Source organism: Aptenodytes patagonicus, chromosome 6 (assembly GCF_965638725.1).
Source record: "Aptenodytes patagonicus chromosome 6, bAptPat1.pri.cur, whole genome shotgun sequence".
In the NCBI taxonomy this organism is placed as follows: Eukaryota; Metazoa; Chordata; class Aves; order Sphenisciformes; family Spheniscidae; genus Aptenodytes; species Aptenodytes patagonicus.
In genome coordinates this window covers 14,876,714-14,904,228 of record NC_134954.1, presented here as the reverse complement: position 1 = coordinate 14,904,228, position 27,515 = coordinate 14,876,714, and the positions used below count along the sequence as shown (strand labels likewise).

Below are 27,515 nucleotides of genomic sequence, written 5' to 3'. Positions count from 1 at the left end.
GAAACAAAACAGACTCTGGGCAGGGCTCCCAGTCTAAAAGATTTTATGTGACTTTCAGCTATTTAACAAGTAACAGCTCAAATCACAATGCGGACTGATTTCAACAAAAGCCCTACTGTATATGTTTATCACAGATTTCTGTTAGTGATCAACAGCTCAGAGACATTAGGATTATTCCAGATCTGGAATTTGGAGGTTTTTACATCTATGTTTTGCTTCATCCTGTGAAAGAGAGTGGATAAATTCACTTAACATCTATACAGTTCTGTATTTTTCTTTAACAAATCAGGATTCAGTCTTGCCAAGATTGGGTTTTGTGTTTGTTTATGCATATTTTCAAGGCTTAGATAAAAGGACACTTACTCAGTCTACCATCAACACACTGCCATGGTTTAAGGAAGAGGGAAGAGAACCCCCAGTATATACGAGGAATATATGAAAATCTGAATCACTTAGATGTTCTTTTATTTACAACCATCATTTATTTTCTATTTAAAGACAAATTAAAGAGGAAATGAAAGAAAACATAATACAGCTCTGGTTGAGGCAGAAAATGGTAATTAAATCAGTGAACATCTGCATGACAGGATATTTTTTAAAAAGGAACTATTTCTTGATTGTTACATATTTTGATTTTTAAAGAAGTGTGAGGAATTTAGGACCTCAGCAACCACTAAATCTGTATAAGTGCTGGATGCCAAATTGCCTTTTGTGTCTTTCTGAAAATTATCCATGTGTCCTCCTTGTGTCCGGTGTTTTTGTTGATATCTCAGTTCAAGGAGCCCAAACTCACAAGTATGAAGTTGCAAGTTGTAAAAGTTGTTGATATTCACCATTGTAGCAAAGAACTTCCAGTGTGTACTGACCTTGAGAAAATATTTTGCTGTGTAACTAACTTCTGTGTGGCATATGCAGTTTTTTGTTTCTGCACAAAATCTGTTACAATCAACACTGTTTGCAACTGTGAGTGATTAATTACTTCTGTCTCCAGTGTATGTACAGTAGCACAGCCAAGCAATACACTGTGAGAGTCCCATAATTCCCTGAAGACGTATCGTCACAATGAGACAATTTTTCAGTTATTATGTGGCTTTTTGTGTTCTGTTTTGGTATAAACAGACAAATATTTATTCCTTTTATACAGATTTCCTCCATACCCCTCATTATTCTAACTCATCTTACAAACATATGGGTACATATGTAGCCATGGTAAAACTGAACTTGAACACTAAAACAGTAAGAGTAATACGTACTGATAACATAATGTACAATAAAAGCATCCTAAAATCTCTGGGAGTGAATTGTTATTTATGGAAGCTAAAATGCACCAAATTCACTTTTTGTATTATTATTTTGAAATTTAGGATTTGTGTGTGTGTAGGGGAGGATAGTTTTGCAAAAGGCAACTATTATCAAGGTGCTGAAATTAATTGGCTGCTTTAATTGAGGTAGATTACTAGCTAATGCTTTCTTGAATACAGTAATTCTCCTATTAAATTATCTTTGAATAATTACCTGAAATTTCTCAGCTGCAGGGACTGATGGCTATTTAATTGCACAGTGATGTTGCTATATAATTACTTAACAAGGTGTCCTTTAATAGTTTAATTCCCCTTTTCCAAGAAAAAAAAAGCCTACAAGTATGACTTTTATTTGTTAAGTGCTGTGGTTTTGGGGTTTTTTTTACAGATAACTTTGTATCTGAAACAGTAAAAGAAAGCTATTTGTTGACTTGCTTTTAAAAGTAAGTCTTTTGATTGTTCAAGCATAGATTTGGACTCGGAAGAGTTTTGGAAACAAAAAAAAAATGGTTAGGTATTCCTTTAGTTTCATTATATTTATTTTGTGGTTTTGTTATTTGGTTTACAGTATACTTTGAATGAGACATTAGAAGCTCAGGTCTGATATGCAGAGACTTAATTATGTGTTTGTTGAGTTTTGCGGATAGGGAGTTGTCCAGGTAATGTACTGAAGCAAGGCAGACTGACAGGATTTTTAAACCTGTATTTATTCCTCCTGGCCACATAGGGTGAGGAGATTGTGTTGTTGCTGCTGGTTCCTAGCAGCTGGAAAGAGTGAGCAGAGAAAACAGCTATTTGATCAAAGATGTTGAAACAAAAGGTTGCACTGTTCAGGGGTCACAAGAAAAATGGCCCAGGATCATGCTACATGACATAAATTTCCTTGGTAGTTCAAGGATAGACTGTTTTTTGCTGACAAGAAATACCTTACATTGAACAACATAAAACTTGACAGCTATAAAGGAGCTTGTTGTTAAGTCAAAACTTGAGGCTAGAACTGTGAAGCTGGATAGAGCATTCTGGAAAATTGAAGAGAGGTATGGTAGAGTCATCTTACCTCTTTAGTTTAGTTACATAAACATTTTAATCTATATGTATATAGATCTGCTAGACCTATATAATACCCCAAAACATTAAGTTCTGAACTTTGAACAGAATCAGTGGTCCATCTAAAATGTGAGGGCTTTTAAATTTCCTTTTTAAAACAATTATATGCATATAGGGGTTACTGATCATTATGAATTCCATGCTGATCCCTGGAAGGTGTGACCTATGAACATCTCCACCTGGGAGCCTGGCACTGTTCTTCAGAGGCTTGGGACTTTGATTTTTGGACATGCCAAGTTCCATGCTAAATAGCTTTCAACATATATGGTAGTCTATTACAAATGGGTCAATGAGACTGGTGCAGAGCATGTACAAAACAAAAACGTATGTCAGTAACATACAATTTTGAACCTCTTTGAGGAAGAGTTCCAAAACCCCTAATTGTATATGCCACTTTAAGACCAGAACAGAATGATCAATCCAGTATTATAGAAATATTCTCTGTCCACAGTGAGGTTTTTTTAGACAGATCTCTAAGGGATAAAGCTAGCAGAAGAATGGCTGTACTGGAACAGAGCATAGACACACGTAGCCCAAGCTGCCAGGAATGAAGGCATCAGTACAACATGTTGTTATTTCATGAGCATACAATCCTTGATTCGTACCATCTAGTGTTATCTCCACTTTATCAGAGCTGAATAACAAAGGGGTTGTTTTAATGTCCATTGATCTTGCAAGCCTGATATGAGATATTCATTGCCTGGTTTTCAGAGGTGTGCAACTTCACAAGATGGCCAACAGCCATCAGATCAGGCACTAAAGATTAGATTTTTAATTAGAATAAACTGATGTATAGCTGCCGACCGGATGGGATTTTTGTCAATTTGCATAAGTAAGGCTGAAAATTGCATGACGCTCTTGTAATATTTTCCTTAATTCTTCAGTCAGAAAAGAATGTTTTAGCCCTCTTGTCTGAGCACAAATCCATCCCTCTTTACCTCATTTGATCTAAAAAAAAAATAATAATTTTTGCAGAGTGCCCACAGTAATTTCTACCAGAGAAGAGTGGCCCAGGCCGTATCTGGGACTGAAAGACTCCACGGAGGAGTTGAATAGGAGCAGAGCTCTTGGCCGCTGCTCTCTTACAAATGTCGCTGGTCCTCTTTCACCCAGAGAGTTCAAACTCCTCCTGCAATAGAGCTGCACTGTACGGCTGTGCTCATATTTTTGTTAGATGTTTGTAATAAAATGGAAACATAAACAAACATTATTTGTTTGTACTTTGCTGTATCCAGAGATCTGAAATTATGACTGGAGCTCAGCTGTGCTAGATCTTGTACAGTGTTTTTTTTGTCCTGTCTAGACACAGGGATATAAATAAAAGTCCTTGAGGCAAAATACTCCCATCCTAAAGCTCCTTCAGCTTGCTGGAGGTAGGTGGTGTGAAGGATAGGTGGTGTGATGTATAAACAGAAAGATTAAGGGACGCATGAGTCATCTCTCCAGAACATTTCCAAGTCTCCCAGAAGTACGTAAGCCTCTTCTCTGCTTCTCTTGCTTTCTTATTCTTTTATTTTTCTCCTGTTTTCTTTCTTCTTTGCTTTGACCTCTGCTTGTTCTTCATCTTTTTCTCCCCCCATGCAAACCCTCCCTTTTCATTCCCGACTTTCTACTTTACTCCTCCCCTCACTCATTCTCTTCAGCATTGCAGCAATGGTAGTCAAAAGAAGAAAGGCACAGAATTATCTGTTACTAAATGGGTGGTGCTGATGGAAAATTAGGGAGGAGGAAAAGAAGAATTAATTATCCATAATGTAAGGGTTAAGAAATAAGATTTTCCCAACTAACTCTATTATCTGAAGAAATCCTAAATTTGTGAGAAATGTGAACATTCCTTCTTCCTTCATCAGAAGGCTCCATAGCTATAGTGTTAGAAAAGGAAAGAGAGGGTCAAACCTTCTGTTTTTATCCCTGCTTTCTGTAAGTAACCTGCAAAGAGGTTTTTTTTTCTCAAGGGTGCTGAGCATCTGCTGTTCCAATTTCTCTGCTTCTTAGGAAGGACGAGGTGTAATTGTAATCTGTTGCTTTGAGATCTTTCTGTGAAAGACATGAAACAAGTACAAGTTGTTATTGCTATGAGGCAGTGTATATAACCAGTCACTGACTAGAAGACTGTCCGTTAATTTTTGTTTTGTTTATTTTTAAAAAGGTATGCAGCTGATATGGAGAATATGCCAAGTCAACTGGATGAGTCAGCACTGGCAACACAAAGTGAGTTTGTTTGGGTTTTTCTAAAGAAAAATATTCATGCTCCAGGTCAATTTATTGCATTACCTTCAATTACAAACCCAGGAAAGTGCTACTAACATTTTCTTAGGTTTTTATTGGAAATCCATATCCACCTAGTGGAGGAGTAGATGGTTAAGCTACTCTGTGTGTGTGATTGTTTACCCTAAAAAAAAAAAAAAAAAAAAAAAAATTAGTCTCTACATGTCATTTTTTCAGCACTGTCCTTGAGCAAAAGCTGGTAACACTGGAGAGTATCTGTCCATAGACTTTTCTTATGAAAACTTCAGAGCAGTGATAACCAAAAGCATTTCCTCTTGTAAATAAGTTTTGCAAATATTTCTGCATTGGCCTGGAGTTGCACTGACCACTCATCAGCACAAATAAGGTTTTTGAAAATCAATTTTTTTCTGCTCTGGAGTGGAAACACATCAAACATTGTCTCAGTACATATGAGCAGACACTATTTTTGTGGGCATTTTGGCTTTGTATTTATAAATTAGGCAGAATGCTGGTAATGTCCAAACAAGCTACGTAAAAATAAAAAAGGCAAATCCAATTGCAGATTCATTTTACTTGAAGGGACACGCAAGATGATATGCAGACGCTTAGACCTTCTGTAACCCTATGCAATGCTTGGGGCTCAAGAGTGATTTTCTGAAATTTGAGAGGGGAATTAAGAGACGATATAAAATTGGTGGCAGTGGCATTATATTCAACCCTTTTGCATTATTTCATATAGAAAATTAACCAGAGGAAAAGATTCTGGTCTTCTTTCTGATGTTTTGCTGCTACAGGTGTGAGTTCAAGTACCTACTGAAATAAACAGCAAGGTTTGAGTTGCACTTGGTGGATTTTGTGTTAGGACCATGGATAAGGAGTCATCATGAGGCTACTCTGAACTGTGGGGTACCAGGGAGGGAAGGAACCGAACTGCTCTCAGCCGTTGCCAGAAATGGGAACTGCAAACTGGGATCATAAAACCATCTCTTTCCACAAAGGCCTGTGATGAGCAGAGTTTGGTGAATCAGTGAATCCAGGCCTCAGTTTCCTCAGCCTTCTGTCGGGAATGAACGCTGTCCTGTTAGCAGTTAAATGAAGATAAAGTGCTGCTATTTGCTCTTTCTGAAACTCTTTCATTTTTTAAAACCAAGACTCATTGAACACAAGTCATCGCCTGCCCCCATAAGCTCTATTGGTTTTAATTTCTTTTTAATGCCAAACTTTCAGTGAAATGCTTGGGGGGGGAGAATGGCTTTCCAATGGGGAAGTGTGTGATTTCAGTTTAGAATTGCATCCTCAACTAATAGATTGAAGGAACAAATAGTACTTGTGTATTTTTTTGTGTGCTTTTTACAGTTTCCTTCTTTTCCCATACCTCAATCAATTGGTGTTATGGTTTGGAATAGAGCAGAGCAAATAAGTTATTTTTCACTTAGTGGTTGTAATAAAAGTTGTATATCAGCTTGGACATTTAATGCTTTTTCAGAATTAAATGTAGCCATACTGTTTTAAAAAAAGAAAATTTTCTTAAGGTGGAAAATCCAAATATGTTGAAAAAATATGAATTTAAAACATTTAGCAGATTGTTTTTTTCTGTAGAAGATCACTTTTTCTATTGAATGAATTGAAGTATGAAGGTGACAGTGATTGTTGAAAGTTTTGCTTCTCTTTGTAATTTTGTGATATGCCTTCAGAGGATGGGCTGAGGTGAGTGCTGTGGGAGGGATGGGGGGCAACACTTTCCCTTGTGAGCTACAGGCCCTGCTCAAGGAGTAGGAGATATCAAAGTTTGCAGGAGGGGACGGCAGAGATGTCCATTGTAGAACTGAAAGCCTGCAGCTCACACAGCGGCTGTATGGTGGCAGAGAGGAGCACTCAGCATTCAGCGATGCCTTCAAGGCAACAGAAGGAAGAATTTCCTGGGGACTGGGCAAAGTTTCTTGTAAATCAAAGTCCCTGAGGCTGCTGGAACCAGACGTGGAGGCAAGGATCTGCCTGTAAAGACACAGTGGGCAGGGTTAGAGCTGTATGTGAGTCATCTTTATTTCAGTTCTGTCCAGCATTACTGATATTAAAAGAAATATAATAACAATAAGGAAAAAAACCCACTGATATCAGATCAGTCAAGAATTGCCCAGCTAAAGCTGCTGTAACAAAAACCACATAGCTTCGTATCAGTGGAAAGTGGTGCTAAGTTTGTATATGTGAAGCGTGCATATATTGGGTTTGCTGGGTCTCCTTGCCATGCACAGCTGTGGTGTGTAGGTACATCCAGGGAGCCGCACTCTCAAGTGACTTCTTGGAGAAAAGGTCTCTACTGGGAAGCTGATATTCCTCTGCTGCTGTGCCGCACCAGAGCTTTTTGCCTGCTCAGGCATCCTATATACCAGAGTGATGGTTAGTAGGATCAACTCTAGCACCTGGGATGCTGAAGCAGGAGAGGATCCTTAACTCACTCCATCACAAAATGTAGACCCCCGTCTGTAATACAGAGTGTAAGTGGGGACAAATCAATGAGTTCAGAGTCCATGAGACTGAGCGGGTGTGATAGGGTTTCTGTCAAAAGGATATGTTCATTGCTGTTCCTTGTCTAGATTAACATGACAATATGAAAAAATGTTGAGACATGAGGTCACTGGGTGAAAAAGTTTTTCAGTTCAAGTTGGCAAAAAAAAGGTTTTATCATAAAACATAAAAAATATCATTATTCATAAAACTTCAAGTGCTTTATCCTGAAGCAAAGTAACTGTATCCTCTTCAGCCTTATTTCTTGTCATGCTGTAGAAAAAAAGTGAATCTTGATTAGCTGAGTTGTATATCTGGTTTCTGTTAATCGTGAATGATCAAGACCGGTGAGATAGTGGCCATCCTTCAATGTGCCAAGTATAACATTACAGAAATTATATTTTTGCAATGGATGCATTAGTCAAGCAGCTTTAGGTATTTTTTTATAAGGAGTTTTTCTTAATACTTTGTTTATAAGGCTGCAATTCTGAATACTTTATGCTTCTTGGTAGCTAGAACTGAGGCAGACTCTCTTTTGGTATGGAAAGATTGGGTTTTTTCCTCCTACTCTTAGTGGAGGGCTAGTACTTGTTTCCCTGGTGCTTCTTGGGGTGAGGGGAAGACAAATTTTGGTCATCAGGAAGGTTCAAAGTTAAACATTTTCTAATACTACCCATGAAGACAAGGTGCTCAGACATTGTAGCAATTACATCTGATGTCAAATTTGAAGGTATGTATGTATTCCTTATTGTTAAAACCAAACAGTTAGCAAGATTGCTCTACCTTTAGATCTAGACTTTAGTACTAGGAAAAATCTCAGAATAAAATTCTAGTTAGAGTTGCAAATTAAATAATTTGGATCAAACACACTAGGTTGAACTTAGGTCCTTTGGATAACACAGGTTGAACTAGGTCTTCTTTTGTGGATCTTGGGGAAAAAAATAAGATATTAATTCCTAAATTCCATATCACGGTGTACACAACTCTCTTCCCTTTCACAGCCTCTTGTGATTCTACTTTACACGCTGTTCTTTTCTTTTCCTGAGTCCTGCAGCTTGCTTCTGTCTCAGATTCTGGATACTGGGTATTCACTTCCCAGTAGTAAAGGAATACTTACCTTGTTTCTGACTTTCTGGTGAACTTTCAAGTTCTTGTTATCTATATGATAAGAGATAAGATATTCATGCTCAAAGTGGTCATAAAATATTCTGTCTTTGATTTAGATTTACCTCATCTATTTAAAGGATAAAGATTGAAACACAAGCTATGCATGTAAAGTTGACATATTCATATGCAACTATCATATCTCAAATATCAAGCTTACAATCATTACGAAAAAGTACAATGTAATTCTAATTGGCCTTAAGCCATTACCCTCCAAATTACATATGATGTTAGAATTACACTACCATCTAGGGACGCTTAGATGTCCACCTTAGATCATGCTTCCAAACCCTGGTTTTATTAATAATAAAGGAAGCTTTTTTCTTTTCTTTTGTAGGTATGAGGTAGAGTTAGGACAGACTTAACAATGTATCTGGCATTGAATCTAACTAGTAATACGATTCAAGAGAAAACAGTGTCCTTTTAAATTTTTCTAACTTTTGTAGATCTTTCAATGAAAAGTTCCAGTTATCTTCATTTTAATGCATTCCTTTTGAAACCTTGAAGATCCTAATATTTGGCCTGAAAATAATTTGGTTTCATGTTATTGTGAGTGCATTTAAAATAGTGATGCTCAACAAAGAGAGGGCAGGCGATGCTTTGTGCCGCCCTTGCCCTTGGTTAGAGGCTGCAGTGGAGCTGCAGCCAGGAGGGGGCACAACGAGCAGCTTTTCCTGTTAACCCTTTGAAAAGTTGATGGCATAATCAGAGAAAATTTATGCGGGGTTTCATACAGCACCTTTTTATTGCACTTCTAACGTATGAGTGAAATAGTGGCAAGGAGGAAGAGCCACAGTGTTACATAATAGAAGAAATACATTTTAATTTTCTTTTCCCTCACATCCTTTTGCCTTTTATGCATCTTAAGTCTTCAAATGGTACTTAAGACATAAAACGTCAGAACAGTTTTCCTTTCATTATAATAAAAATCAGTTTTGCTAGATTTATATAAAAACTTGTTTCTTCAATATTGTGTATGTGGAATACTGTAAAAGTTAGGTTGTCGTGAATATGGCTTATAGGCATGTCATTTACGTGTGAGAGGTGTAATCGGATCTATAGGTCCTGAGGATATATAAGCTCAAAGCAATTGTTAGATATGACATTTTTTACTTTGGGTAAGTCTTGCACATGTAAGAACTACACATTGGGCAATTAAGTATTTGTGTGCACCAAGTATGTGCTCAACTGCTTGTATAATTTGCATGAATAGCTAGTTGCACACGTAAGTACATAACTAATTAGCTGCCTGTGCTATTAACTGCTGTGGACATACAGCTATACCAGTTTGCTTTTTTAGGAGTGTTTGTGAGAAATTTTTGGTGCTTGTCAGATACATGAGTGGAGAAAGAATAAACAATTAATATGGCACTTTGTATGTATAAGTATGATCCGTACAAAGTTGTTGTCTTCATAAGCCAGTAGCTTAAGTAGAAAATTAAGTAGAAAATACTACTTAATTACAAAATGTCTAAGAATCATTTTCCATCAACTTATCTTCATGCTGACCTGTAAACCCAGTGAATGCTGTCACGTGCAACTTTGGCTCAGGTGTTTAAACCTCAGTAACAGTTTTTACGTACAACTCTACATCATGCATTCCAACTTGGTCACACAGTTCTTAGTTTTTAGATGTGAAACGTTTGTGAAGGAGACTGGAGCCCGAGAGCTGAAGTCGATGCAAGTTCCTTCCTTGCCCTCATTGGGCTTTGGATCAGGCTCATCAAACCCAGCGAGGGGCAGGTCACTTGCACAACAGTTATAGAGGCTCTTCCCTATGAATGAATAAACCATTTATAATTGTATTTTGTGAAGTGCACAGTCGCCATAAATGGTATGAGATTTTTTTTTTTTTCCCCCTGAATTGGGTTCTTTGTACTGAAATGTGTAGTTAGCACAAATATTCATCCTGCTTTGCTGTATAAGCTGAAAGGGCCCAGAGGAAGCTATGAATGTGCAAGTCACACTGACATTTCACTCCTCGGTCCTTTGCCCTGATATTGTAACTTCGCTATTTCTCGGCAAAGGCATAAGGGGGGAACATATCCAGCTAATAAAAGAAAACTTTAACTCCTCATGAATGATAAAATTCAGGACTGAAAATTGTGATGCTATATTAATAATCCCCGTTCCTTTTTTATATTTGTGAGTTTTAGGAGCAGGAACCTCACGCAGTTACGAAGCAAGAAAGATGTGTGTAGACTGCTTATATGTTGAAAACCAACAGTGAGTGCTACAGTACTTAGAAGGGAACTATAATTGCTCTAAGCTTTTCCTCTTCTGGGCTGTATAGTACTCTGATCTTCATAATCCTGGGTATTGAGAAACTGAGTAATAGTCGTCTTGTTTAAAGTAAAGTGAAAAACATCAATTGCATCTCTCCTCCTTGACTCTTACCCCGGCAGTATTGCCTTGAAAAACAATTTTCCTCCAGAACCACTGACATATTAGTTTCCTTAAAAATTAAGATGATAATTCAGTAGTCCTTCAGATTCTGAAAGAAAATCACTATCAATACTCTTTATTTGAATATCTGACATGAACATAAAAAATAAAAGGATGCACTAACAGTGAGATTTGTATATTTTAAATAAAAAGATGTACTTTTCCTATGCGACATTTGTGGTGGAATGCTTCTTTGATCAGAATTAAGTTTCAGAATTAAGGTAGCTGTAATAATCAACATCCCCATGAAAACTGGGGGGATTACATTACATATGTGTACTCCTCATATGTAATACTTCTATTTTTCTAGCCAGGATCTCCCTACGTATTTTATTGCAATGTCTTTCCATTGGTATTTTCCTTCAAAGTCACATTAGAAATAACCAATAGACAAAATACTTGTACACGTACTTTAGAGTAACAGAAACAAACAAAGTCCCCCAAGTAATTGTCAGCCCATGTCAGCAATTCAGTTATTAGGATCACATAAACCCATGTCTTATATATTCCACCCAGAATTGTTTTAAGGTCCTTGTATGCATAGAATTTTGAAATATATTATTTGAATATAAAAGTAGATTATGTATTTCCCCTGTGGCTGGCCAAATGTCTTTCCAACAAAGGGTAAAATAAGAAGGCTATTTTTTTGTGTAAAAGAGTGATCTTTTTAGTCATGCTTGATTGCTTTTTCAGGACTGTCTCCATTTATAATGAGATATTCTTGGACTCATTTGAACCAGAAAGTTTAGTAAAATTGTTACATTTTTACATAAAATACCTTGAATTGTTTAAACTGTCTCAAACTCATTATTTTTTTAAGTGTATGTGGTATATATTGGATTTTTTGTTTCACAGACTGAACATGGCATAAAATGGAAATATATTTAGCATATTTACAAGAAACATTTGTTTTAATCTTTTATACTCGTCAGTACTTCACACTAATTTAGTCTTATCTGCTGCTAAGGAGTTACCCAGTAAGGGATGCACTTGTTATTCAAATCCCTATTAATGTTCCATATCATAGTTTGGCAAGAAAGCTGTTACTCCATTGGACTATGATACAGGAAAGTTTTAATTACCTGTACTTTTCAGAGAACTTGGCCTAGGACGTCTGTGCTAGTGTGCTGAGGACAATGATGTGAATTTAATTTTAACAGCAGTTTGAAATGGCGTTATAAAATGTGTTCTATGATACTGTTTTTAAAAGATCTGATGTGCAATGAAATGTGCAGAGCTTGAGGAAAAAGTGTATTTTTCTTATAATCACAGTGCCCAGATAAAATGGCAAGTATGCAATGCTTTAGAAATATTTATTTGTACTTAAAGATATATTTCACATTACCTAAGTTTGTGTTTTACACTTGGAAAATACACAATCATGCTTCTATGCTTAGCTTGAGTCTTGTTCTTGCATTACTCTATATTTAATGTTTTCAATGTATTTTGTAAAATATTTCATTGTAATGTTAATAGAGCTTACTTAATCATTTCTGTACTTTACAGGCAAAATAATCTCTATCAGTTGTACATCAAGTAGCAAAACCCTACAGCGATTCTTTTTCAAAGGAACAAATTGTTTGATATTCAAAATTTTATTTTACAGTATATTCTTTGGGCAGTATGAGAAGCAGCTCTTCTACTTCTGAACCCACAGCAAAAGCCTGTGTCTCATCTCTCCTGTAATTGCCCATTCTTTTCATAAGATTTATTTTTGCCTGTGGTGCTGAACTGAAAAAGTCACCCAGCTAAAATGTAGTTACTTCATTTCCAAGTAAAAACAATAGTGTTTTCATGTCCATACTTATTATTATTCTGAGAATGTACTAATTTGTTACATCCAAGATGACGGTTAGTTTGGTCCATGAAAGGGGCACTGTGCCAACTACTGCCGTTAAGTAAAAGGACTTCTTTCATGGAAAGTAGTGGGACAGAAAGTAGCCTGCAGTGCATGTGGGTACGGGGAGGCAGATTGCCAACAGAGTCATCCTGGTATCAGGCTTTACTGTGTTGGGTTCTGAATGAAGCTAAAACTACGATTTCACTAAATGTCGGCATGGGTAGCCAAATTTTCAAACCACTAGTGCTCTAAGGAGCAACTGATAAATGCTTTGTCCCTGCGGGCTGTAGTTGATGTTGCACAAGGGTTTTGCGTGTGCTCAATGCATTATCATTCTTGGCATTAAGCTTAGATAATTGTCTACTTATATTGAGCCTGTAATAGCAAAATACAAGTGAAGAGGCATGTTTTACAAAGTAAAACTATGAAATAGGTTTAGCTATATTACTATGGATTTTTTTTTTTGTTCTATCCTACTAAATTTGAATGAGAATGAAGTATGATTCTATACCTTAATTCTGCTCAAACCAGGGTGGTCTCATAATTTTGTTTTACATGCATGACATTGCTTAAGGTCATTAGTTGTAAATCTTAGTATAAAAAGACTGAAAATATATTCAGTACTTTGTAGTTACCGAATACATATTTAAAAGCCTCTATGAAAAGTCGGGACCTACATGGCAGATTTTCAGTTACTGAATGGTCAATTTAATGATGTAGATTAGCTGTATCTAAACAGTAAATGGAGATAGGCTGTTGTGAGGCTTTGATGAATCTCTCTGATGCAGATTCCAGTTGATCAATTTTCTAATTTTAGAGATTAGTATTCTGCTTTTCAATCATAATATACTCTCTGGTTACATTCTATTTGAAATTTAACTTAGATCAGGTTTAACTTTATTTACATTTTTTTGTTGTTTTGCTGTAGCTAGTCCAACAAACACAAATCAAATTTGAATTTGGCCTTTCTCTTTTCAGTGACTAATGCAATGGACTAATTTTTTCTTAGTGTTACCTGACTTCTAATTAATTACTTAAATTGCTACTGTATATTAAAAAAGAACCTTCCATATTGCTTTAAATGTTTTAAAGAAAAGTGGATTGCGTTGACAGATTTTGTTCAGCATAGTTAAATTCAACCATTAAGAGTTTAGCAGCTAAAACTTTAATAGAGAAAAATTACTTCTTTATCACACAGATAATTACTGCAATAGCTGTGCATAGTATGACCAACTTTATTACGTATATAAATTCTGTTTATGCAGTATCTACTGAGAATATGTAGGGAGCTTTGTGTGTAAATATTAAGAAATATTTAAATAATTTATGTAGGAAAAATCCTATTTTGTTTTTATTGTTCATGTTCCTGGAGCTGAAGTACTTTCTGCAAATGTGTGAATTATATTTCTTTTTTTTTTTTAATGTTTTCAACGTGAAGGCTACAAGTGTCAATCCATTTGATGAAATACCCTCTCAGACACATGCAAATCCAAATAGGTTATCGAGTATACTATTAATTTCATCTTTACAAATGCAGGAACTTTAACATACAGAATAATTAAATATTTGTAATAAAGCAGTTAACTCGAGCAGTTTATTGCTGTGATTTGCAGAACTGCATTGAGCCACTTTCTTTTCATTTCATTGATGGTGGAACAAACATTTCTTTAATAAGGATACAGTGCATTCTAATTTTGTTGCAAAAGCTTAGATAAGGATCAGGCCCCCTCTGAATCACTGCTTTGACCTATGACATTGAAAGTGCTGAAGCGCTTTGGCAAAAGAAGAGTTAGTCATTCATTATTATGCACAGGACTTTCCAGTTCTAAAGGGGCTCTGTGCTTTCTCTCAGATAGACTTTGTTTGTTGGAAATGAGAACTGTATTTTGGCAGTAAAGGACAAGAACTGAAGCAACTCTGCAGGCAGACTCATTATGACATAATCCTTCATTAATCCTTATTCTCTATTAATAGATCATGACAGAAGTTTTGCTTTGGTTGACCATCTTCACCAGCAAGCTATGAGAAAGCATTAATAGACAAACTCAGCTTTTAGGGCTGTCATTTTATTTACAGTTTTAAGAAAGTACATATTACCTTGGAGAAGTTAGTATACTAAGTGATCTGTTTTCTTCAAGTGCAACCTAGCTATGCGTCTTAGAAATGTAATTTATCTGTTGGAAAATGCATTACTTATACCACACTCTTATATTACTTATATCACACACCTGGCAGATAAATAAAATGTAAAAATTAGGTGTTGATTGCAGACTTGCTGCAGGAAAAATATAGGGATGCAAGACTCCCTCAGTAGTGGGGGTGGCAGTGAAAAAGTGAAAGGACTGAAGGAAGAGAACATAAGTGGCATGTGAAATGAATGTGGCAAAATATGACCAAGAGAAGGAAAATCTGACAGCTTTTTGTTTCAGAGAAAGATCAGGAGAAAAATGTGGAACATAACTGTGGAGTGTTTTGGAATATATTTTTCTAACAGTTACAAAAAATATTGTTGTATTATTTATTAGAAGAAAAACATTTATAAGTCAAGATTAATGAGGTTCATATTTGCCTGATGTAGCAATGTATGGTCCCTGGCCATTCTCAAGCTATCATAGACAGGCAGTGGTGAGGAACAGTAAGTGGTGAGGAAAAATAAGTAAATTAAATATTTTTGGTCTGTTGTTGACCATTGACTAAGTTCTGCCTGGTTCTTGTTAGAGCTGGATTTACTTGCATTAGATCTTGACTGTGCCATAGTGTATAAAAAAACTTCAAGATCAGTTTGCTTATCTGCTGAGATATTCCTGTAAGGCTGCTGATGACAGAGTAGGCTAGTGGGTTTTGTTATACAAATTAGGCTTTGTAACATGTATTAATATTTTCAAATATAATTTTAATATAAGCCAAAACATATTTTCTGAAACAACTGCCTGTATTCTACAGAAGCTGAACTGCAGCATTTGTTCATTTAAACTGCAATGATCTATGAGATTTTAGTCGTTTAAGGGGGTGAACCAGACTACCTCCATTGCCTTCTGTGAAACTGTGTTGATTTACATCCATTGTGAATTAGATCACTAATTTTATTACATTTTCTTATGCTTTTGTATCTCTTTGTTATGATATATTCTCTGCAATATCAGTTTCACTGGGGAAAAACGGTGTAGAAAATCCCAGTGTTGTAGAAGCTGAGTGGAGAAGATTTGGTTTTTTAACACAAAAAGTGTGTTGGATCTTTGAGGCACTTCCAGGGTCCAATGCCTAGAGAGACAGGTGAGAAAAACAAGTACATCTGAAAATATAATAATTATTAAGACAAAATTTTATTTGCTTTTAGCAGGACAATATTTTATGTCTGAAATTCTCCATATATTGTCCTTTTGTATAGTTTCTTAGCATCCCGACCTTCCTGTTCAGAAAGGTATGAAATATGAATAGATTGTTAAATTTTTCCATACGGAAGCTTCACAATTCAAATAGAGGAGATAATGTAATGTGTTTTACAATTTATAATTTTATTGCCATTTAATGTAATACTTTACACAAACAAAAGCTCTACGCTTGCTACATACTGTGAGAAACTGTTGCCAATTTTTTTTTAGCTACAAGTAACATTTATTAATTCAACTTTTCTGCTGAGAATTAATTTTTAATCTGATTTAGACATAACATGACCTTTCAGATATGGAGGTAGAGAAGAAACGGGAAAACATAATTCAGGACTTCTAAACTATTTATGTTGTACTCTTGTTTTGCACTTCTTTGGGACAATGCACAATAAAACTGACTTCTGAGTGTAGTTTTACTCCTCTTGCTACTCTACACATATGCACGTATAAAATGTTGATAGGTTTGATGCTAGCTGTGGTTACATAAAGGCCTTTGAGTGTTCAGGTCCTGACTAAAGCTCACTGCTTCAGCACATCTGTTTTTAATAGTTGCATTCTGAAGAAGAGATTTCTGATAGTAGGCAGCCCTTTAATCTAGCAGACAAAAGGTATAATAGGATCCAATGGGTGGACACTAACACTGGCCAAATTCAGTCTGGAAATGAGATACCAATTTTTAACATTGAGAGTAATTAGCCATCAGAGCAACTTACCTAGCAACAGGCTGGAATGTCTATCATACTAAACTTGAAAATTGAAACATCATGTATTCAAATAGGTGCTATGCTTTGAACACAAGTAACAGGTTGGAAGAAGTAGGAGGTGAACTTCCCCACTAGTCTGTTATATGTGGCTTTAAAATCAATTATTGTATTTTCTGAAGTTCAATCATCATTCATAATTCACTGTTATACTACTGTATATGACTCAGATTAAATCATCTCTGATTACTGAAGGTTCTGTGGTAAGCCAAGAGAAAAAGAATGATTCATCGTGTTTTCAAGTATTCAAAACTGGTGGCACCATGCTGGCTTGTGGCACTAGCATACTTATCCTGCAAGAACCTGAATTGCTGCTAGCGTCTATAAATAGTAGCACTATATTGTCTTTTGCATTTTATGTCCTCCTTTCGGCACTGAAATCATGTCTTTGGAAAAAGCTATTCTCATTTGTCCCAGTCTCCTTAGTAATCTCAGAAAGTAAATGGGGTTCAGCACAACCAATCAGCCATTTTCCTAATATGTCACATCCTAGTATTCAACTTTTCATTGGACACCATGGCAGGTTCTAGGATGTTAGATATGCATCTGTGTATCATGGATTTAAATATTTTTTTCTTAAGGTTAGACAGAAGTTTTTCAGAAAATGAGGTGGTGGGTATGATAGATCACAAACTGAAAGATATCATGCCATTGTGAGAAAAACAATATTCTGGATTATATTCAGCAAGTTGTGAAACAGTTGTTCTGTGCTGCTTCTCACTGACAAGACCAAGGATAAGAAATAATAGACTTAAATTACAGCAAGAAAGATTCTTGATTAGAAAGAAAGAGGATCTTTCTAGCAGTTAGGATGGAAAGTCACTGAAATAGTTTATTTGGAGATTTATGAAGTCACCATCACTACAAGTCTTTTAACAGGTTAGGCAAACATCTGTCAGGAGTGGCATAATCATAGACGATCCTGCTTTTGTCAGGGGAGTTGAGGTTGGACAACAGGAGGGTGAAGAAAATGTGAAGGCTAGACAAGTACTTAAGGTTTCTGCCAGCCATCCTCTCCCTAAATAAAACAATGGTTTCTTCAGGTAACCCATAATATCCAGAGGATTCCACGATCTTCTGTGGGCTATCTCTCTGTATAAGAAGTTAAAGCAGCAGCATAAGCCATAGAGGACCTTCTCTATTCTACTTCTAGGAGAAAGTGACTTTGATGACAGAGGCAGTAGTTATGGGCACAGTTGTAGGACTGGTAGTTGGCCAGATAATGTTGGCCACCACCTCAAATGAGATGACAAGAAGCACCAAAAGCACTGACATCTGCCTGATCCTGTTCTTTCTAGTAGTAACTATGAAAAATAAGCAAGTCTGGCAGAGTAAAAGAGAAGGGGGCAAAAAAACCTGTATAGTGCATATTCTCCAGAAAGCTTGCAGTTTGGGATGACCAGTTATCAGGTCTATGAGAAGGTCATCACCTTCACAAGCAACGTATCATCTAAAGTCATAAGGGACTTCACTTTCAAAGTCTCAGATGGTAGCCAAGACCAGTTTGCATGGCACTTCTGAAAGTAAGTGATGTGGCTCCCCCTTACACATTAGCAACAGTGGTAATGCAGTTCTCATTTCACTTGCAACCATTCACATTTTCCCAGGGAACGGACAATGGACCTCTGGAGCACCTCCCATTTAAATTGGTGGAGTTGCTTGACTTAAAAAAGAATGATGCATTTCATACAGTGAAGAGAATATGAGGCAACCTATCTATTCCTTATCGCAGCTTATATCGCAGCATCTATATATCTGTATCTATATATTAACCAAAATTCCAAAGAATCACCCACAACCATCATGAATTTTTCAAGTTACCTCAGAAAAGATATCAGGTCTATAGCTGAAGGCAAACCATACTGACTTCACCCCACCTTTATGGATAAGGAGTAATTTTGTAGAAATACTAAAAAAAAAAAAATTGTTGGGGTCACATGACTATGGAACCTATTGAATCTCTCTTCAGAAACCTTCTCGTCTACCACAACCAAGTATGGCTATGAGTGAAGTTGTGGGTCATAAACAAGTTCTCAGCTTTTTACACTATAGTCATATCAATCCTCATTTGCAAACCTCATTACTCCTTCACTCTTCACAGAGCCTTCTGACGTGGGTCTGTTATGGTAAGAAGTCCTCTCACTTCCTCGTATTGGAGCGAGAAGAGTTTTTTCATCTGAATCAGGAAAGAGGGTCTTTTTCCAAATTCTGAAGAGAAAGGAGCATGGCAATGCAGCTTGTATTTAATGAGATACAGTTCATTCATCCAGAAACTGTTCAAGATGGCAATGCTGGTCACCAAAAACACCACCTGGACTTCAAAATATCTTTTTCTGCCTCTTAGAAGAAGTACCTAATATTGTAGTAGTTCAGATTTGCTACCAGTTCAAAGTCCTGTAGATATTCATAGCAGAACAGTATACTTTGGGAAAAACAGTGTATAAATACATCCATAAATGGAATATAGTAGCTGCTTTTTGCAGGTATCTGAAACCAATTTGATATAATCTCTGCTTGGTTTTGGACTTAATTTGAAAGTAAATATTTAGAAACTAAACCTAACGGTATCACCTAAGAGCCTTGAATTTTGCATTACTTTTCTCAGGACAAATTTAGGGCCTCATCAGCCTGATTTTACTATTGATAGCTAATTCAGCTGGGATGATGACAACTCACAGCTTGCATACTGTAGTGATCCAACATGAAGCTATAATACCATATTGCAACACTGGTCTATATGGTGCTAGTTAAGATTAGTATGTACTCTTGAATGTGCTGGTCTTTATCCTGAGATGTCCCATGAGGCCTTCTGCTTTTATTTTCTTTCTATACCTGTAACTATTGTGATGGATGCTCATTGCTGGACAGGGAAGTGAATATAAATCATAGAATCATAGAATGGTTTGTGTTGGATGGGACCTTAAAGATTATCTAGTTCCAACCTCCCCCTGCCATGGTCAGGGACACCTTCCACTAGACCAGGTTGCTCAAAGCCCCATCCAACCTGGCCTTGAACGCTTCCAGGGATGGGGCATCCACAACTTCTCTGGGCAACCTGTTCCATCACAAAACAGTATTTCAGATTACAATGACTGCAAAACAGCTACTTCTGCAACTCAAAATAAAAGACCGAGGTGGGCTTTTTCTTTTCTTTTTTTTTTTTTTTTTAGTCAGTTAACAGCTGGACTGAAAATACCTCTTCAGCCACATCTTGAACTGTCTGTACTTTTTGATTCTTTGAAAAGCCAGATAATATTTGGCACATCTTATTTTGGATTCTTCATGCCTAAGGTAGTTTTGGTTCCCAGTGGTGCCATGGGTTTCAGGCAGTCATTCTGAAATGCTGTGTTTTATTCTGAGGTATTAGACACTGTCTGTAAGCTCTCGTTTGAATATTATGTTCAATAAAAAGGTAATCAAGTGGATTAGCTATTGCTTTGGGATCCTCATACATAATATGTGCATTCAGTAGATCACTCAACTGTGAAAAAGAAGTTTATTATTCTGCAGTAGATGGAGTGTTTCAAGGTATATCGCACACAAAATTCCATAGCCTGCTCTCTCAGTTTTGGTTTTGTTTTGTTTTAGGGGATTGGGGGGTTTTGTTTAGTTTTGTTTTTTTTTTTTAGTTTGGCATATCTGTAGCTTCACGACTGAAGGGAAACTCAGGCATGACAGATGTATTCTGTCCTTTTTATGCCATTATAGAAAGTATGAGTACTGACAGAGAGTGTTTGCTCTATTAATATTGCCAGGCACAGTGACCTCTGCCTGGAGCTTAAGAAACATGATAGGGTATGTATATGAACTACAAAGTGCAAACTAGTTACTGTAAATAGGTTCTCTCTAACTTCACAGGACACAGGATTTTTAAGCCACTTCTGATTGTGTTTCTGTGCATTCCTCTTTTGTCAGCTGTAGATGGCAGATCCCTGTTGTGTGTATCAAAGCAGTTTTCTACAATGCCAGTCAGGACCCAGCATCCTCATCTACAAGGCTCCTTAAAAAATGCATTGGTAGATGTGACAGTCAGTGCTGTTAATTACCATAAAAAGCATCTCTTTCCAAGTGTATCTCTTCTATAATGTCTTTACACAGTTGCTTTTTGGCTTGGCTCTTCTGCTTGTGGCAATATATAGAATTATAGCCATATAAATACAGTAGAGAACCAAAGTATACGTATCATTTCTAAGCTAACCGCCTATATATACATGACTGGGCAGCTGGTCAGTGAGCTAGTAGCTAATAGTCTGACTGCAGAAAGTAGAGGGTTTTGTACATAGGAAGGAGTCTTTTTTTGGCACTAGAAGGAGTGGTTCTGAATCATTTTAGGCTCTGGGGTTGCGCGAGTGATCCAACACGTGGAATATGGTGAATCTAGGTATTCAAAGGAAAGTGAATGGAAATTGCCATTTTTCACGATAGGAGAATGAGTTTGTTATGGTGCCAAGTAAAAAATAAATATGTGCAGATTTGTTCTAAAGATCTGCCAATAACACTGAAACTTCTGGTGTCCCTGGGATGAATTTCAGATTCTGAAAGGAAACAAACAGCCAGAAAAACAAAATAGAACAAAAGTAATTGAAAACGTGATCCCAGGTCTTGTGCACAGATTTAATTAAGATCTCTACCTTCTAGTGCCTTTGCCAAGCAGTTTTTCTAAACCTTAGGCAAAATAGGTTGGCTAGTCCACATTTGGAGGCACAGGCATTAATTTTCATGGTACAGAGGGAATCCCTTTGTTCAGAACTATGTTACTTCAAACGAGTATTTCATTAGGGTGAATATTTATGTAAATTTTGGATATGCTCTGTGTACTGGAAAAACTCTTCCCGAAAATATGCGGTGCATCAGTAATGAGTTGTTGTTGGGTTTTTTTCCCACTGCCTTGTACCATTCTTAAAGATGTAAAGCAACACATCTTATGTTTCCTCCCCTTTTTGCTCACAGAATAGAAATTACAGCTACAGCTTAGCTTGTTTTGCCTGTGGATCAATGCCAGAAAGCAGTTTTGGAGGTGTTTTAAAATGAAGACATCTGGCAGCTGGCATACTTACAATTCATTTGCCAAAGACAAGTTGCATGATGTGGGAATTTTCAGTTGAAGGTCACGCACCAGGTGAAAATCAGTCAGGTGGGGCTCATGTGTGGTGAACCCACACACTTGAAGAATTGTTGGCTGAGAGGTGTGTGGGTGGGCTAAACTGTGAGGTATATTTGTCTAATTTTTCCTCTTTAAAATGTGAAACTCAAAGCTAAAAAGAGGTCAGTAAAGCTGACAAGAAATTACAAGGCTGTGATATTTCAGTGGAACCACCATCAATTAGTTTGAACAGAGAGTGCCAAAAAAAAAAAAGGAAAGATGAATAACAGAATCTGACATAATGTTGGACAAACACTCTGCTGTCAACTGAGTGGTCACACAGTTTTTACTCTCATTTTTTCAGTAAGAAATAGCCTAGAGGATTATTTGTACACAGCTTTCTACTGACAGTGAATTAGTAACAGTGTGTCATTGTGCATTCAGTTATTCAGTGACAGCTCTGAGACTAAGCTGTTTACATTAATTGATGTTTAATGGTATTAATGCAGTATGTTTTACCATTATAAACTTTCTCTCCATCAGTATGGTTACTTACTAAGATACTAATATTTCTAAATCAAGGGATCTGCACCCAGAATGGCTTTACATATGTTTACATGGAAAATGCATGTCCCCTCTGTGTGACATGGGGAAATGTTGTTCAGTTTTACTGCTGTGAAAATAAAAGCAGGAGGCCTTAATTCTTCTCTCACTTAAGCGTGTTTTAAATAAAAGCTCCTTTTGCTTTAATAGATATACTTATGACTTGAATTGATGTAAAAAAGAGGAATATCAGGCCTAGGATACACATATGCTGCAACCTTTAAAAGTATAAATGTAGCAGATTTTTCTGTGTTTTGCTAGATGAAAGTTTTAATGTGGCGTTTTAGAATGCTTTGCATTCGGAACTTTGTTAGATATATACAAGCTAATTCCTTGTGAAAACAGTTTGGACAATACTGGGTTTGCTGAAGTATGAGAATAAGAAAAACTATCTTCCCTACCTGTTTCTGAGAAGGGAAGTTCGGAAATTAATTGAGCAGCATTATTCACTTGGTAGAATCATAGAATCATAGAATCATTGAGGTTGGAAAAGACCTCTAAGATCATCGAGTCCAACCGTCAACCCAACACCACCATGTCCACTAAACCATGTCCCTAAGTGCCTCATCTACTCGTCTTTTAAATACCTCCAGGGATGGGGACTCCACCACTTCCCTGGGCAGCCTGGTCCAATGTTTCACCACTCTTTCAGTAAAGAAATTTTTCCTTACATCCAATCTAAACCTCCCCTGCCGCAACTTGAGGCCATTTCCTCTTGTCCTATCGCTTGTTACTTGGGAGAAGAGACCGACACCCACCTCGCTACAACCTCCTTTCAGGTAGTTGTAGAGAGCGATGAGGTCTCCCCTCAGCCTCCTTTTCTCCAGGCTAAACAACCCCAGTTCCCTCAGCCGCTCCTCAGAAGACTTGTTCTCCAGACCCCTCACCAGCCTCGTTGCCCTTCTCTGGACACGCTCCAGCACCTCAACGTCCTTCTTGTAGTGAGGGGCCCAAAACTGAACACAGTATTCGAGGTGCGGCCTCACCAGTGCCGAGTACAGGGGCACGATCACTTCCCTACTCCTGCTGGCCACACTGTTTCTGATACAGGCCAGGATGCCATTGGCCTTCTTGGCCGCCTGGGCACACTGCCGGCTCATGTTCAGCCAGCTGTCGACCAACACCCCCAGGTCCTTCTCTGCTGGGCAGCTTTCCAGCCACTCTTCCCCAAGCCTGTACCGCTGCACGGGGTTGTTGTGGCCGAAGTGCAGGACCCGGCACTTGTCCTTGTTGAACCTCATACAGTTGGCCTGGGCCCATCGATCCAGCCTGTCCAGGTCCCTCTGCAGAGCCTTCCTACCCTCAAGCAGACCAACACTCCCGCCCAACTTGGTGTCGTCTGCAAACTTACTGAGGGTGCACTCAATCCCCTCATCCAGATCATTGATAAAGATATTGAACAAGACCGGCCCCAAAACTGAGCCCTGGGGAACACCGCTCGTGACCGGCCGCCAACTGGATGTAACTCCATTCACCACAACTCTCTGGGCCCGGCCGTCCAGCCAGTTTTTGACCCAGTGCAGAGTCCACCTGTCTAAGCCGTGAGCCGCCAGCTTCTCTAGGAGAATGCTGTGGGAGACGGTGTCAAAGGCCTTGCTGAAGTCCAGGTAGACCACATCCACAGCCTTTCCCTCATCCACTAGGCGGGTCACCTGGTCATAGAAGGAGATCAGGTTGGTCAAGCATGACCTGCCTCTCATGAATCCGTGCTGGCTGGGCCGGATCCCCTGATTGTCCCGCTCATGCCTTGTGAGCGCCCTCAAGATGAGCCGCTCCATAATCTTCCCCGGCACCGAGGTCAGGCTGACAGGCCTGTAGTTCCCCGGATCCTCCTTCCGGCCCTTCTTGTGGATGGGCGTCACATTGGCAAGCCTCCAGTCGTCCGGGACCTCCCCCGTTAACCAGGACTGCTGATAAATGATGGAGAGCGGCTTGGCGAGCTCCTCCGCCAGCTCCCTCAGCACTCTCGGGTGGATCCCATCCGGCCCCATAGACTTGTGAGCGTCCAGGTGGCGTAGCAGGTTGTTGACTGCTTCCTCTTGGATTATGGGGGGTTCATCCTGCTCGCCGTCCCCGTCTTCCAGCTCGGGGGGCCGAGTACCCTGAGGATAACTGGTCTGCCTGTTAAAGACTGAGGCAAAGAAGGCATTGAGTACCTCAGCCTTTTCCTCATCCTCAGTGACAATGTTCCCCCCTGTATCCAATAAAGGATGGAGATTCTCCTTGGCTCTCTTCTTGTCATTAATATATTTGTAAAAACTTTTTTTGTTGTCTCTAACGACAGCGGCCAGATTGCGTTCTAGCTGGGCTTTTGCCTTTCTCATTTCTTCTCTGCACGACCTAACGAGATCCCTGTACTCTTCTTGAGTCGCCTGCCCCTTCTTCCACAAGCAGTAAACTCTCCTTTTTTTCCTGAGTCCCAGCAAGAGCTCCCCGTTCAGCCAGGCCGGTCGTCTTCCCCGCCCATTCTTCTTACGGCGTACAGGGACAGCCTGCTCCTGCGCCTTTAAGACTTCCTTCTTGAAGATCGTCCAGCCTTCCTGGACCCCTTTGCCCTTCAGGACCGTCTCCCACGGGACTCTCTCAACCAGCGTCCTGAACAGGCCAAAGTCCACCCTCCGGAAGTCCATGGTTGTGGTTTTGCTGCCCCCCCTCCTTACTTCACCAAGAATCGAGAATTCTATCATTTCATGGTCGCTAAGCCCAAGACGGCCTCCGACCACCACATCTCCCACCAGTCCTTCTCTGTTTGTAAACAGCAGGTCAAGCGAGGCACCTCCCCTGGTAGGCTCACTTACCAGCTGTGTCAGGAAGTTGTCTTCCACACGCTCCAGGAGCCTCCTAGACTGCTTCCTCTCTGCCGTGTTGTATTTCCAGCAGACATCCGGGAAGTTGAAGTCCCCCACGAGAACAAGGGCTAGCGATTGAGAGACTTCTGCCAGCCGCTTGTAGAACGCTTCATCCGCCCCTTCATCCTGGTTGGGTGGTCTATAACAGACTCCCAGCAGGATATCTGCCTCGTTGGCCTTCCCCCTCAAGGTCAATACTACTCCTCATTAAGCACTGGAGAGTATCGGTGGTTTCTTCTGCTTTGTAGGTACATAAAAAGTTACTTTTGTCATATTTTACCCAAAGCTCTTTGGCAGATGGACCGGAGATCCCAACTGTTCTCTATAGGTCCTTCTTCTGAAGCCTAGCCCCTAAAATCTTAGGTTGACTGAAAAGATAACTTTATTGTTCAGACTGTGACCTTTCTGCACATCTCAGACAAGGAGTGGGAGAAATAAGGAATGCTTGATAACGTTATGCAGTGCAGGAACATGGACTTTTCTCCTTTTAAGGGTGTTATTTGCAACTGTTTGATTGCACTGCAGTGTGGACTCATGGCTAAAACACTGAAAGATTAATTGGAGCCAGAAGCCCCCAAATCCCACTAGAATGTAATTTATGCCAACAAAAAGTTTAGAGGTAAACGCATGCATGTCTTTAAGCAATTTGTTGTCAATGGAGAGTAAAATTATATGAAAAAAAACCCCTATTTATTTAAAGCACCTTAAATCTGGTTTCTTACTAGGTAAAATTCAAGCTATACTCCTTCTCTTTCTTCCACTAAATTGTAAGCTGCCCCTCTGGTGCTCGGATTTTGGACAGCTGGACTTTACAACAGTCCCTACAAGTTCTCCTGTTAGGTCCTTGTGCAGCTTGCAGGTCAACAGTAGCATAATGTGGCTGAAGCCTTGAGCATTACTGTAAAAGAAATCATTGATAATTGCTAATATGAATTACTTTGAACCAAAGACTTTGACTGGTGTCCGAATTAGGTGTACAAAAAAAGGTGAAACTGTTTCACTTCTTCTTGAGAGGTGCTACGTAAATTGTGTAAATGTAACGGTATAAAATACTGGATAATTTTTTTGCTTCATGTAAGAGGGAATGCAGAGTCTAAAGATGAAATATGAAACTGCTTTGAGATGAGGATCTAGAGAAAATGCTGATGATTTGTCACAACTGTTCATCATTGCGCTAAACCTGTTTTGTTTTCCTGCTCAAATTCCTGACAGATAATGGCAATCTGACATTCTTACTGTTTTCATTTTACTGCAAAAAAGATCTACAGATAAGGGGCTGAAACCAAGTAGTGTTATTACATTGCAAGGCTCTTAGTCTCTTAAGATTGATTTCTTGAGTAACATAAGCTGTTTCTACTGCAGTCGTGTGAATATTTTGAAGTTACTCTTGCTTAATGTGAAATTCCATTACTGGTTGAGAGGAGCCCATGGTTATCCTGCGTAACTATCTCCAGGCATGTGAAATAGTGTACTTTGCCCCTATGGGCAAGCCAGGGGGAATTATAAATATTGTGTGGGACATCTTCAAAGTAATGCACCTAAGGAAGTGTTCTGATTTGATTCTAAATAAAGATTTTGTTAGTTCACCTTAGGCTGTCAGGTGGCTGTGGGAAAGAAAAGTGTCTTTTTCTTAATTTTTATGTATGGTATGATGCTTGACAGCCTTATGCTTGAGTGTGGCAAGACATACATACCTTTTTGACTCTTAGATTCATTACTACACTGCTTTGTATTTTATCTTGGAACCCTGAGCCTGTTGCAATAGGATACAATTGAGGTCTCAGAGAATTTTACAAATTTTACAACAGTGCTCCAAGGGGCTTCAGCTATAGCTGCTTGAGCCTAGCATTTGCTTTTGTTTAATGACAGACTTGGTACTCTGTGATCATGTCCCAAGTCTGTTATAGTAGTGTCTTTCCTCACTGTTTCTCATGGGAGCTGAGATTCCCTAAGCCACTGTGCTACTAGATCTTGGTTTTGCTGACAAATTATCAGCATGAAAACTCTTGATTCTGAGGATCATTTCACCTTGGGTGCCAGTAGATCCAAAGTTAAACCTCCCAGAGTATCTTTAAAAGCTCTGTGTAGTGGAGACTCTACTTCAAGTGGTATATCCATAAGGAGTGTTTTCATTAATGATTTCTGAAGCTTTAGGGATGAGGATGCTGCCCTCATGTCTGTGTTCTGATTATGCTGAAAGGTTAGTTGTAAATTCAATGTTTTTATTGAAGCCTTTCCT

The 27,515-nt window shown here is 38.5% G+C and overlaps 1 long non-coding RNA gene across 2 annotated transcripts in view; it reads left to right on the top strand.

The window, feature by feature from the left end:
- LOC143161880 (uncharacterized) overlaps positions 1–27,515 on the top strand; it is a 304,778-nt gene that overhangs the window by 136,658 nt on the left and 140,605 nt on the right. For both annotated transcript variants that reach the window (XR_012995610.1, XR_012995609.1), the window contains exon 3: positions 4,558–4,619. This is a non-coding gene — a long non-coding RNA (uncharacterized LOC143161880). The remainder of the gene's footprint in view (positions 1–4,557; positions 4,620–27,515) is intronic.